Genomic DNA, 14,379 nt, shown 5'->3' on the forward strand with positions numbered 1-14,379 from the left:
CAAATGATTCTTCACTCCACATTAGTTCCAGGTCTGTTCTAGCTTCAGGGGTTTATACCAGTGAGTAAAAGAGACAGGAAGCCTTGGGATGCACAGGAAATGTTCATGTACCATAACTGACGAAACAAATACATGAGTCACATGCTGGCTGGAGCTGTTCCTCCTGGGCGAGTGGTGGTAGAAGCAGTCAGTGAGGATCTTGCAACTTTTTTCAGTTGTGTTTAAATTAACAGTTTTAAAATGTGCCATGGCATGTCCCTGGATACTTACTGTTCCAGTGTTGGAAAATTGCCTGCTTTCGGTTCTAAAATTTCTTCCTCATCCCAAAAGAAACTTGAACCCATTGAGCAGACTCTTATCCTCCAGCCTTTCATTAGGAGCTGCTTCAGGCCAGTACACTCTCCTGGTCCGGACATTCCCTATATGGAGAATCATGGAATGAGTGAGCTTTGGCATCTTATGTCTTTGATTTTTAGAACGGCCGTGGTTTGTTTTATTATGCATTTATAAATCATAATTGTGTAATTGGAACACAAAATGGCATTAATACACACACAGTGTAGAACAGTCAAATCACGCTACATTAACTTGAGTTGTACCTCCCTAACATTGTCAGGGTCTCCATACAGAGCTCATGCTGTCCTTGGGTAAATTAAACAGCCAAGGCTGGCATCAGCTATTCAATCCTAGTGCTAGGATTAAAGACCTGAACCACCATGCTGGAACCAATACATATTTGCAATAAAACATTAGAAGTTATTCTGTAATTAAAAAAAGTTTTATTTTTTTAATTGTACCTTTGACCAACATCATCCTGTTCCTTCCAGCCTGCAGCCTCCAGTATCCACCATTCTGGTTTTGCTTCTAAGAGTTTATTCTTTATATTCTACATTTCTGTCTCCCTTGCCATGGTGCTCCCCAGTTCCTGATGTCAGAAATGCCATCATTTCCTTCCTAGTTGAAGACTGAAGAACAATCTATTGCATGCCCCACTTTCTTCATACAGTCATCCGCTGACGAGCACAGGGCATGCTCTGTGCCCGGAAACTGAATTGCTATGCTAGATCATATGTTAACTGTATCTTCACTTTTAAAACGTAACTTCCACAACATTTTCCTTGATGTCTGTAATAATTTATAATCTCACCATTGAAACACAGAGGAAAGGACCCTTCTTCTCCACACCTATCATGGTTTGTAAAACCTGTTCTGACAGGTGTGAGGTGATGCTTCATTGTAATTTAATTTGCATTTCCATAGTGATTAGTAATGTTGAGTACTTTTTCAAGTATCTCTTGGTCATCTATGTCTCCTATCGAGACATGATGACTCATATTCCTTGCTCATTTTTAAGCTGAGCATTTTTTTTCTTGCTATTGGGTTTGATTCTGTGTTTGTTTTGATATTAACCCCTTGCCAGGTTTCTTTGAGGCATTTTATCTCAACTCACAGGTGGCCTGATTGCTGTCAGTCATTCACATCTTCAGCAGAACTTAAGTTTGATGCAACCCTGTATAGCTTTCACCTATGTGTTATCTTTAAAGTATTACATAAATTTTCATTTAACAATGTAATATATTTTGAGTTTAGTTTTATGTGTTGGCTGAGATTAGAGTTCACTTTCACTCTCCTGTATATGCAGCCTTTCCACTTTAAGGGTGTGATTTTTAAATTAGGGATTAAGTTGGGAGTGGCTGATAAGTAAAAGGCCTAAAAGAGGGGGGCCATGCATCTCTCTAGAAGGAAGAGAATCCAAGCCAAAGGGGCAGCCTATGCAGATGATGCACTGGAATGGGAGCTTGGAGTTAGTTGATGGTTTTGGAGTCTTCAAGAGGCCTCATTTGTCTAGCAGAAGTCATGGGATCCTAGGTCAGAGAGGCTTTCTGGTGACTCTCTCAGTAAGTGAGAAGGTACAGGCCACAGACTGGTTGGTCTGTTGAAGCTGAAGAATCCTTCAGACTCCGTGGGGAAATGTCACAAACCCCCATAGATCACTGTCACAATGGTGGCATTGGAATTGAGGGATGGCAGACTTCCTTGTGGGCTTCCTGCATGACTCCTGGACAGTTTACAGGCCAAAGTCCAACAGCATTGCAGCAGACGGCAGTTATCAGTGGCTGGCATCTGGAACCTAATGGATTCTGGTCCAGGTAGGTGGACCAACCACTGCCGCCAAGATGCAGCATACTGTACCATCTGGCGAGTTAGCAGAGATGACATATGAGTTCAAAAATGGGCAGAACTCTATTCCTGTGCATTTGAAGATCAGGCTTGATGCACTGAATAAACGCTCAGTGATCCAGGAATTAAAAACCTTTCCCCTGCCACGTCCCAGTGCACATCTGGTCCTCTACCCAGAACCAATGTACTTGTGGGTTTTCAGCCATTTGTTTACTCAGAATAAACTCAGACTTCAGGCCCATGTCTCCTATGTGCACTCACTCCATCCGACCGTATATTACAAAGGAGGAAGTGAAAGTGAAAAATTGGTATTTGTACTTAGTGTAATTTTAGTATTTGCAGATTCTGTGGGCTTCGTATATTTAAACTAAACTATTAGACCAAAGGACAAAGACCCTTCCACATGCACACTCTTCCTCTCCTTTCCAGACAGGACCAGCACTGGGACTTCCAATAGAAGCCTCATCACTCCTCTATAATATAGAAAAAAATCAATAGCTAATCAGTCTACAGCCTGGATGCTAAGTACCACATATTCTGCAGTTGCCTGCTGTATTTCTTGTTTTGGATTAATATATAGCAAAATAGTGAAGTATCGATTGGCTTTCTAGCTCCTGGGCATCCCTTCTTCCTCTGAAGCTAGTTATTCCCTCTAAGCATGAAGCACCTGGAGCTCTTTATTGTCCGTTAAGCCGTTGCTCTCAGATGTCGCCAGCTAGTAAATGGAGGCAGTCATTCAGAAACAGACTTGAAAGCACTGAACCTATGGGCTTGGTGAATGCAGGAACTTTCTGTGGAAGAGTAGGATTTACCAGAATGTTAGATTCTGTTTAAGAGATAGCACGCTTTACTGTTGTCAACTAGTTGACTCTAGATACTGTATCAAAGTGATTGTTTGTATAGAGAAATGCTATACAGCACTTTACATGTTGAGGGGGAAGAAATGATGGCTTTGAGCCAAGAACAACAAGAAAGAGAGACTAATGTGGCCACCTTGTGTCTTCTGTCAATTTTCTCTGAAAGTTTTGGTGAGGTCCTCTGGGTTCATGAGCTTAAAGGATGCTCTTTCTGAGGTAAGCACACACTGAGTCCTCACCACAGCAAATGCCCCTTTCCCAAGAGACGCTGTGTCAACATCCATCAAGCCACTCTACCTCCTTCCCTGGTTGGTTTTTAATAGAGATGATCCCTGTTGAAGATGTTTCCACTTACAGCCTTTAATTATGATACTATGACAATAATATGCATGCAGAAAAAATTTCTTTGAATTTTGAATTTTATTTTATCTCATGCTGGGCATAAGTGACAACTTCAAATAAAGCATGAAATCATGGGGAAAGAATTCATGTTCTGCCATGTGCCATGTTGCTGGCCTATGATGTTCAGTAAGTTAGGTGTATTAAATACATTAAATTATAATACTGTCAACTTATAATGGCTTGTTGAGACATAATCCCAACAAGATAGGGTCACTGTGTGTAACATTACTTGCTGGTCTTGGTATTTCCCTTCCACTGGGACAAGTGCTAATAAGGAGTGGATGCCTTGTCTTTTTCTGTGATGTATTCCGTGCGTCTAGAATGGTGTGTGACCCCATAACAGGGACTTGGTGAATGAATATTTGCTGAGTAGATAACTGAGCTACCTTTTCCGTGTCCAACTATCATCTTAAATATGCCATTTAAGAAAAGCATCAAATAAACAAATCAGAGGAAACGTAAACCGGAGAAAAGGATTTCATGTCGATGAACAGCCAAAAAGTCTGTTCATTTTCTCTTTAACTGCTGTAGCTGCATGAGCGGGCACTTAGAATTTCAGGAGGAATTCAGCTTTCTCCGTCATCGGTTCTGAGGTCTCAGTTTAAGTTTCAGCTCTCTTGGACTACTCTCTTAATAGGCGTGAGAGTGGACTGGCAGCCACATTTGCACTCAAGGGATGGATCATCTTCAGAGGACTCCGTTATCAGGAAGTGGGTTGAGTAAGCAGTGGCCACACCTAGTGCATTACATCAACTGAGAAACAAGCAGTGCCACATTCTGGGGCATGGCTGCCTCTGCTCTCCTCATCTTCCCACTGGGCTGTTTCCATGGCTATGTGTATGTTGTCTCTGCAAACTGCTGTCCAGAGTGCTATAGATCGGCCCCGAATTATTCTTAATGACATGGCACAGTAGCTGAGGTTATCATTTTTCTGTGTGTTGAATGTTGGTTGAGAGAGAAAGGGAGGGAGGGAGGGAGGGAGGGAGGGAATTAGCTCCAGTGAAAAGGGTGTATCATACCACATCCCTTCATGTTCCCAGTTTGAAGTTTATTTCAGCACTGGACAGCTCCCAGCGGAGCCCAAGCCCTCACCCTTCACTAACAGACAAAAGCAGCAAAACAGAGTCCCTAAGGCATATGTGAGCTTGCACCTCCTGAGCTTCCTCTTTACTTGACGCCCAGCTTGGGTATCCTTTCCTAATGGAAGCTACTTCCTTGTCTCAGAGCCTTTTAGCTTTCCGTCGTGTGATTTTCACACATGCGCTGTACCCTTCCCTGAAGCAAGAGGGATTAGGTTAGGGAAAGAGCTATGTTTAATTATTCATTGTCTTGAAACTTAAATTTTATTTCCAGAATTTTATACATGACCATTGTTTTTTATGTCACACCTACCCTTTGGTCTCCCACTCTAACTCCTCCCATGTCCCTCCCCCACTTCCTCTCAAATTATTGTCCGTAAGTTCCTTAATTATTATAATTGCTCTGAGTACACATACCCACTGAGTCCAGTTAATGTTAATAATAATTAAATTCTTTAATTACTATTATTGCAAATAAATTCTTTAATTACTTTTATAGTTTATGTTTAATAATTTTATTTCATATTTAATAATTTAATTGCTATGGTTGTGCACGCAGACACTCACGAGTCCAGTTAAGTTGCTAGTGTTTGTATATATATAAAGCTGACCGCTTGGGATTGGATAATCTATCAGAGTTCATCCCTGAGTTGCATCTGTTGTGATATTCCACAATGCCTGGAGCTTTTCCATACGTACAACAGGCACTCAGAATACATTTGCTGAGTATGTTCGTCCAGCAGTGATGGATGAATAGCATGTTACTTATTGTGAAGAGCGGATCTAGAGGTACATTACAGGGTATCAAGTGAGAAGATGAACAAGGGGGGGAAATTGTTTCAGCCTTTTCCTACAGAGCCCAGGAGTTTGAGGAGATGCTGCAGGTGTTCTGTCAAATCCATGATTCTAAGCAGACTCGTGTAAATAAGATTTGGGACTTGGTGAGAAATAACACTTTCCACATATGACTCATCCATTGCCAACAACGTCTGTGTTGGCAAGGCACCTGCATCTCCAAAGTGTGTTGACAGAGCCCATGGACTATCTCTCTTGGCTCCCCTGAGTGATGGTGGTTCCTGGCCACATCTCTGGCAGGCAAGGCAGGGCTAGCATGCTGTCAGCATCCTTCTAATTCTCTGGTGCATCTCCCTGAGCTGAAGAGGAGAGTGTATTTATCACTTCATGAGCCAGGACCTCTTTGCCTTCTGATTTTACCACCCCCTGGCATCGCCACAAAAACTCTCAACTTTTCTGCATTGTTTGAGTGGTTCTTCACTTGGCTGATCTTGTTACTTTGCCACTCAGTGTTGCTTCTCTCTGGGCATTGACCTCTCTGCTTGTCCTAACAGCAAAGGAAGCACAAGAGAGAGCTGGCTGCCTTTGAGGTCAGCAAGGAGCCATTTTCTACCATGTGACCCTTAAAATGGACACAAATGGAGCACAGTCTCTCTGTGTGTACCAGGCAACCTGTGGCTTATACTTCCACAAATTTTGAGACCTAGGGTGTGAACCCACTGCGCTTCTTTCATTGGGAAAGTGTTGAGTCATTCTTTCTTTGATCAGTGGGAAGGGGAGAATACTCTGTCCTAACTTTCTTTTCTTGTCCTAATCTATTTTAAGTGTTTAGGTTTTTTTTTTTAATTTTGGCCTTTCTAAAGACTGAATAGAGTATGCTGGAGATCTTTAAAGAATGACAGAAAATGTCATCCTCCTGCAAGAGGAGCTGCTGTGTAGAAAGGACAGAGGGTGGGGAGTCACCATCAGAGCAATGCTACCCTGAGGGATGCATAGTAAACGTTCATTTATTCATCCCGAGAGTGAAATCTTGATGAGTACAGCACTTAGGGAATTCTAGATTTTGCAATACTTACTTTCAATTAAACTTTGACGTATGTTCTTATCTAAGCCTGAAGACCTCTTATCTAAGACCTCCATAGCAAGGATTCATTCAAAATCATTGTGAAAACTCTATGTAAATTCGGAAGCTTAGAATTAAGAAACATCCTAGTCACCATACTGTTCCTGTTTGGAATATGGTGTTGTGCTGTTTCTCCTGACAGAACTAAAAAGCAGAGAAGTCTTATTCTGTCTGTTAATTCAGATTGATATATACATGTGTGCCTGCATGTGTGGGGTTATTTCTCATCTCATGGCAAAGGCTTCTGGGATACCTTAACTCCATTCTGGGAAGCAGACCCCCCAAGCAGTATTCATCACATGACACCATAAGCACATTCTTCACCTGTGCCCTTGGCCCTGAGTCATCTCTGAGTCCAGGGAAAGTCTTGAGCCTCTGGAAAACTACTCCAGGAGGCAATGTGCCAATCCTGGGAAAGTATAGACTTCCCTTTATTAAGTAGATCTGAGGAAATTTTAGAAACCTACCTTCTCTGCATCCCAAAACATGCTCTATAGCCTAGGGCAGATGTTGTTTTAATTAAAACACATGTAATTTCAATTAGTATTTTAAGAAGAAGCCTGATTTTCCAGACAGGGTGATTTATAAGAACATTCTCTGCTGTCTCACGTTAGTAATTTGGTCTCAAACACCAGATCCCAGCAAAGAGAGCTCTGTGCTTCAGCCAGACATTTACATCTTCAGATGAGTTGTGTGTGCCCTAACCCACAGGACCCAGTCTCCCAGAGGCTGCTTCTTTCTTTCTGTGAAACCAGGACCTCTTTGTTAATTAAGTTTGGACGCTCCTTGGAGAATGTTGGTGACTGGGTCTGGCAGATAAGAATTTCTTGGTAGAGTAGGTATAAATAAATCAAAGAGTCAAAAATTATTTTATTAGACAGGAATGTAATGGTTCATCCCTTGGAAATCTTTCACGTCGGTAAAAAGCAAAAATGAGAATTTTTATAGTTGCTTCCAATTCAACTTAAAGTCCTCAGAGGAGATAGAGAGAAAAAAAGGGGGCAGGGTTTCAGCCACGTGTTGACTAGGCATGCATTTAATGCTTAGCCAAACAATTTGAAGTAAATGCTTAGGGAAGAGGCTGTGTGGAAAATGAAGTGGCTCTCTGCAAACAACCCATCAAATCTCGAGATGTTAAAAGTAGAAAGGAGCTTTAGGAGGATAAGATGTTCAAATTGCATTCCCTCAGAAGCATGAACTGTCACCTCTTCCCCTTGTCACCTGTTCCCATCCTGGCTGCCACACACAAGCAGTCTGGATCACATGGAAAGCAAGCTTTCCTCTCCAATACCAAAACTAACGTTCTAAAAGACTTTAAAATTTCTAAGGTGAGTATTCTTTTAGCCAACAGAGCTTATATTTGTTATTTACCCTGCTTGATCTTGAGGAATGTCCAAGCAGACGAGTACATTTGTCACTGAGCAGTCAAGAAGAGTAAAGTGCTGCCAGGCAGTGGCCTAAGTTAGATGAGTCTTTTGCACGGAAGGACCTGCCTTCTAGAGGGATGGTCTGAGCCAGATGACTGACTTGCTGCCAAGGGGAGGAGACAATCATGTGTGGCCATGTAGAATCTACTTAGAGATAGACTCCAATCTTTACTATAACAGTATGAAGTCACTTCTACAAGAGCCAATTTTGATCCTAAGCCCAGTGTGTCAAGAGGAAACAGGTCATTATGTTCATGCTGCCAGACAGGAAGGAGCCAATAGGACCGTTGGTAACAGGCATGCTTGGTAAAGGCAACAGCTAGGGCAGCTCCCAGGAGCCCCTCTGGAACTCTCCTGAAAACTCTTTCACAGACTTCTGGGTCTTCACCTCTCACACCATAGGAAGTTCATGCTCTATTGCCTGTGATAGAAATGCCAGTCTCTTACTTGTAATAAAATGGCTTATTCAATTTTGTATATTATGCCTTAAGTCAGTATCAGGTAAAACTATTAACTTTGAGGAGTACAATTCAGAATACAAAAGGAGCTTGTTTCCTGCATGAGTCTATCCTCTGAACCACGGACAGGATCACCCCTACCATCACTTGATTAAGATTCGGGACAGAACAGCATGGGGGAAGTGGATGGATGCCACTGTGGGATGTGCCCGATTTAAGTAGGAAAGGATAGTATTGCAGCTCCTGTGTTAGAGGGTATCCTGTGCTCAAGACAGACCAAAAGATAAAAACCCCAGTGGTCCTCACCTTGAGACTTGAGCAGTTTAATTTGCTTGTCAGAAAGAAAAGTTATAGCCATGGAATGGAAAGGAGTGGTATTAAATTTTTAATTAAGTTCACAGACAAATGTACCTGGTGCCTGTGTGAGTCAGGTCTTTCTAAAAGTGACCTTATTACTTTTAAATGTTAGAAACCCAATAGTTTTAACTCTCAGCCACCATTAAGTTCACTCTTCACATTCTAATTCAAACCCTGGTGCTCTCTCTGCCCACTGCCATTTTCCCAGTGAAGAATGCATTGAAATGCTGATTTCTTTTCTCGGGCTGCCTTTTCCTTCACTCCAAGGGGTAAATCTCTAAATCCTAGAAAAGAAGTTGAAAATAGACAAAATATTAGTGTAAATATACATTCAAAGTAACAGCTGTAAGCAGGAATGACTTACCATTAAAAGTAGGCATGTGCCAAAGAATAAGATCTAAAAAAGTAATGGAGAGCAAAGTCATCACATGATCTTCAGAGTACTCAAAGCTGGTGGGCAGGGACAGCATCCCAGACCCCAGTCAGCGGCAAGTATATATTCTGACATATTCCTTCCTAAGTACCTCCCACCTATGTGTGGTCATGCACATCCGGTACAGTTAGATTAAAATAAATTTGTTTAGGTGCTTGTTATTTTATATAAATGATAGACTCCAGCATCTCCAGAAGTATCCGTCCTTGGTCAAGTGGCTTACAGTTTAGAGGTATTTTTGTTTTAATGGAATTCTTGGGCACAGTAATTTAAACATAATTTTGGCTCTCACAATTACCACAAATATGTCTGTAAAGACTCTTCCTACACTGTGGTTTCATTTTCTTCATTTTGCACATACTGTTATGGTGTATCAGTTGTGTTGTGTTAAAAGAATACAATAGACTGGATTACATAACTCCTTCAGTAAAGAGCACAGAAGTTCTTCAAGTAGGTTGCTAAGTAGGGGCTGGGTTAATTTAATGCATAGTTAAGCAGTACCTCTGCTTTATTTAAATTCTGTCTAGTCGCAGTTTCCATTAGATTCACTTGTCACTGAGGTCAAATGTCTCATGGTGATCAGCATTTAGCCTTCAGCTATACATGAAAGAGGGCTGCCAAAAGGTTCCAGAGATTTCTGCACACTCCACAGCACTGCCAGGCACCGAGTTTCTGAGCCTTTCTCTTCCTCATAACTTTCTTTTCCTTCCCACTCTCCTCTCAGCAGTGAAATTCAGCTGCAGCCTCTGGACCAGGGCATCACTTCCGTTTCTGGTCTTAAGTAACATTGTTTCTACTGTGTGGCTCAAGATAACATTGTTTCCACTGTGTGGTTCAAGATAATACTGGTTTGTTTTTGTTTTGTTTTGTTTTGTTTTGTTGTTGTTTTTTTGTTTTGGGGATTTTCCCCCATCTTTATTAAATTGGGTATTTCTTATTTACATTTCAAATGTTATTCCTTTTCCCAGTCTCCAGGCCAACATCCCCCTAACTTCCCCTCCTCCTATGTGGGCGTTTCCCTCCCCATCCTCCCCCCATTACCGCCCTCCTCCCAACAATCCAGTTCACTGGGGATCCAGCCTTGGCAGGACCAAGGGCTTCCCCTTCCACTGGTGCCCTTACTAGGCTACTCATTGCTACCTATGCATTTGGAGCCCAGGGTCATTAGCTCACACCCTCCCTTTCCACTGGGCACACCCCCTTCTCTGTTTCCACTCACCTGGTTCCCACTGGACTCTTGGACTTCAGGTATTTCTCTAATTGCTCCTTTACCTCTTCTCTAGTCTTCAAGGCTAATTCCAGGTGCTACCCTTTCACAAACCACCTGCAAGAAGGCCAACTTTCCCCACATTTGAACTCTTTCCTGATACACACACTGAATTTAAAGCATTCTGGGATGCTATGGACAACGCCCAGGTATTTCTACGCAAATCAAGAGTCCTGGGGTCATCCCCTCATCTGAGCTACTCACCTTTTTAAGATACGAAAAATAAATTTTTTTGGCACTTCATTTGAGTGCTCTGACTCTGCCTACCATTGTATAACACATTGGCAGCACACATTTGAATCATTTCCTCTCCAAGCTTATGAGCTACACTAGAGCACATGCAGCATCCTCCACACTGGCGGCTACATCCCCCAGCACAGAGGGCCTGGGGTTACCTACAGCGCCTGAACACAGTGACATGACGTCACAGTATTTCGATGTCACGTATTGTCGTGTAGATTTTTTTAATTATTTTCAGTAGGTCTGGGGTTATAGCCTGTATCGTAGCATCTTTCACAGAACTACTTAGCTTTACCCTCTTTCTGATCTGGAGCAGCAGCCCCCTTTCAAATACAACTGTAGACCTGACGCTCACTATGTGAACTGGACCGAAGAGCAGCACCCTTTATAGGATGTGGCTCCTAACCTTAGATGTACCCTGTGATCTGAGCCCGCACCTAGAGACCTCAGAAGTTTGCATATATTTTAAGATTCTCTGAATACTTCTAATTATCCAAGGCTGAAAACCACCTAATTTACAGCTTGTAAAAACCCATTATAGACCAAAACATCTTTTGGAAAACTGTCTTCTTCCAATTTTGAAAAACTTTTAATAAATACATTTTTAAACTTGGTTTTCTCTGACACATTTGATCAGAAAAGACAAAAAAAAAGTTCAGGAATTAAAACTTACATGTACCTCCTCCTTTTCATTATTGTTAATGTAGCATAATTATTTGTAACTGAACCGTCCACGTCAGCCAACATTGCTACTGATGACAATATACCTAGACTTTAATTGGTTCTACAAGTGCATATGTATATTTCTGTGCATATGTGTGTGTGTGTGCGCGTACTCAAATGTGTGTGCAATAGGAATATCAAGAGAACATTAGCCCTTGTTCTAGATAGTCTTTGATAACACATATAACATATGATGATACCATGATTCACTTTAGTTTAGCAAAGGACTCTGACTTACCCCTCCACTTAATGAAATGCCTCAGGGATAGGGGGAAGAGCTGCTAAAAATACTGAGCACAGGGTAAGGCTGAAGCAGGGAGCAGGGATGGGGATGCTTCAGGCACAGTCTCGTGTATAAAGTGGCCTGTACACCTCTTCCTGTAGACCTCAGAGCTTCCCTAGATGCCTTTCCGTAGTTCATGGTCTATATTAATAAACACTACTATTTAGAGTATATCGACATACAAATGTCTGTTCATGCAGACATGGGCTTATGGGCTTTTTAGAAAGTATTTTCCAGTCTTCGGTTATTGAACCAGCAGATGTGAAGAACCACAAATGTAGATGGGCAACTGTTGGTCATTCTTTGTCCATCCCAGAATGGTTCTCAATGTGTTCTCTCTCTCTCTCTCTCTCTCTCTCTCTCTCTCTCTCTCTCTCTCTCTCTCTCTCTCTGCAGGGAAGTATGTGCTTTGAGTGACATGTGAATCTTTAGTTTGGTTTTGGTTTTTACACTATTCTCCATCTTGTCCCCGTCCCATAGCCTCACTGGTCACATGTGTCCTGTGAAGAACATCTCTTGGCTTCAGTGTGGAGACTGCCTCAGACTCTAGGCAAGGCTAATTGGTCCTCTTAAAAGGACAAGTCTTTGACCTTCCCTTTGGTACTGTTGCTAATCTACTAAAGAATGACAAAAAGTTAGGGTAAGCCAATGAGTAATTATTTTTGCCCGAATTGGCCATTTCCAGGTGGCACTGAACATTCCAGAGTTACAAGGTATGTGCTACTTTCACACACACACACACACACACACACACACACACACACACACACACACACCAAAACCAACACGAAGAAATGGAACTGTATTTCTTGAGGGAGAGATAGTAGATTGGAAACAGGGAAGATAGTAGATGAATACTGGCAAATGCTGCTTAATGAAAGGGAATAACATTTGAAATGTAAATAAGAAAAACCCAATTTAATAAAAATGGAAGAAAAAATAAAGAAGGAAGTATATTGTTCCTAATCATATTCATGGCAGAAACAAAGGAAGTATTTTTCCATGAAGCAAAAGCATTTGAATTATAAGGCAGAGGGGCCTCCTCTGAATTCCATACTCCAAGCCTATAACTGCAGGCCTTGCTTCTCTGATGTGAACAGTAAAGATCTCTGAGTAAGAAACTGTGTACCCAGAGCCTACATTAACTGGATTGGTGTCAGCCGTTAATGCACTGTGCAGCAAACCTCCCTTCAGTATGTCAGTGTCTCCCAGTGTGTGCTGGGATTTCATCCACAGCAGTGCAGCACAGGAGGGAGAACACAGAGGGAAGAGAGAGCTTTGGTTTCCCCCACATTGGCTTAAGGCAGCACTTCCGAGCTACCCAGTTTGTCATTTTCCTGCACAGCTCCCAAAGGGACCCCAACCCTGACAGACTTCATGCAGGCATGGAGTAGAGTGTTTAGGGGTTTGGGAAGCAGAGAGATATCTCGGAGAATGTCACTGCTGTATTTGACAGTGTGAACCTGAGAGAGTGGAGCCTAAATATGAGACAGACTAAAGGCTCACGCAATAACCATCTTTATTCGGGGCATCAGACAGTTTATATTCTCAGGGTTATACAAAGTTCACCTGAGTTCAAGCTGGGTAGTCACAAGGGCAAGTTCACATGACTTCAGGCTATATATGTAGTCTTGAGGACAACTCACACTCAGAAACGTCACTCTGAAGAGTTATGGGTACGGTGTTGGGTAAGATGAAGTAAACCCACTCCAATTTGTCACCTGTGAGGAGCACGAAAGCATATTTCAAGAACAACCCTTGTCTTGGAGAAGTGGAGATTACAAGACTTTTGCCTTGTTTCCTTGAAGTTATCTCACAGGTTCCGAAAACTTCTCCTTACACAGTTTCATTCCTGGGCTATGTTCAGACAGGAGAGCAGAGTAGGAACAAGGGACAGCCACTGTGTCAACCGACAACTGCTGTTTACTCTGAGCTACAAGCTCCAGAGGTCTCCTGAAAGCAGCTCACTTGAGCTGAATGAGCATGCCACCGACTTAACGAGTTAACCCACATAGGAAGAACATGACTGAGGTAGATCCATACCCAAGCATTGGCTAAAATCACCTTTTGCCCTTAAGCATCCCACCGAACTTTCAGGAGAGGATATTTTGTTTCTTTCCCTTCTGTAAGACAGAGAGGATTTTAGGTCTGGAGCCCACATAGGTGGCTAGGTCCAGCCCAGCTCACAATCCTTGTATTTAGAGTAGAACAGCGAGCAGTTCCAAGCCATCCTAGTCGTAGAAGATGGACAAAGGGAAGGACTGAGGAGGACATGCCGTTGTCTATTAGGGCGACACCACTCTGAGAACTCCTCTCTTGCCTCCTTCTCCCTTCCCTGCAATGCTCACTTCTCAGTACCAGGTTGGGATCAGCTCTGTTGGCCCTGAATTCCCAGAGTCAGCACTCTCTTATTTGTTCCTTGGTTCCTCTATGATCTGAGTCTCTAGATTTTAGTCATTGGTCAGTTTCTCTCCAACTCTAAAGAGTTGTAACATCCCTTATTTTAAACACACAAAGGTGAGGGCTCAAACAAGTACTAAGAAACAGCACCATCATGGGGTTCAAAATGAGATCATCTTAGGGCAGAGGAGAGATGGGTCAGAAATAAAAGGATGTGGGGGAAGGAAAGAATGTGATCACAATATGTTGACATTTAAAAAGTGTTTTTGAATGATTATAAAAAAGAAATAAGGAAAGAAATAAGAGAGAGCATACCCTGCCTTTCCCCTACACCTGTGTGGTACTTTAAAAATA

The 14,379-nt window shown here is 42.2% G+C and overlaps 1 protein-coding gene across 4 annotated transcripts in view; it reads left to right on the top strand.

Annotated features, from left to right (window-relative positions):
• The window catches only part of Ctnnd2 (catenin delta 2), an 843,638-nt gene that overhangs the window by 744,050 nt on the left and 85,209 nt on the right, over nt 1-14,379 (top strand).

This window comes from Rattus norvegicus, chromosome 2, assembly GCF_021556685.1.
Source record: "Rattus norvegicus strain SHRSP/BbbUtx chromosome 2, alternate assembly SHRSP_T2T, whole genome shotgun sequence".
Lineage (NCBI taxonomy): Eukaryota > Metazoa > Chordata > Mammalia > Rodentia > Muridae > Rattus > Rattus norvegicus.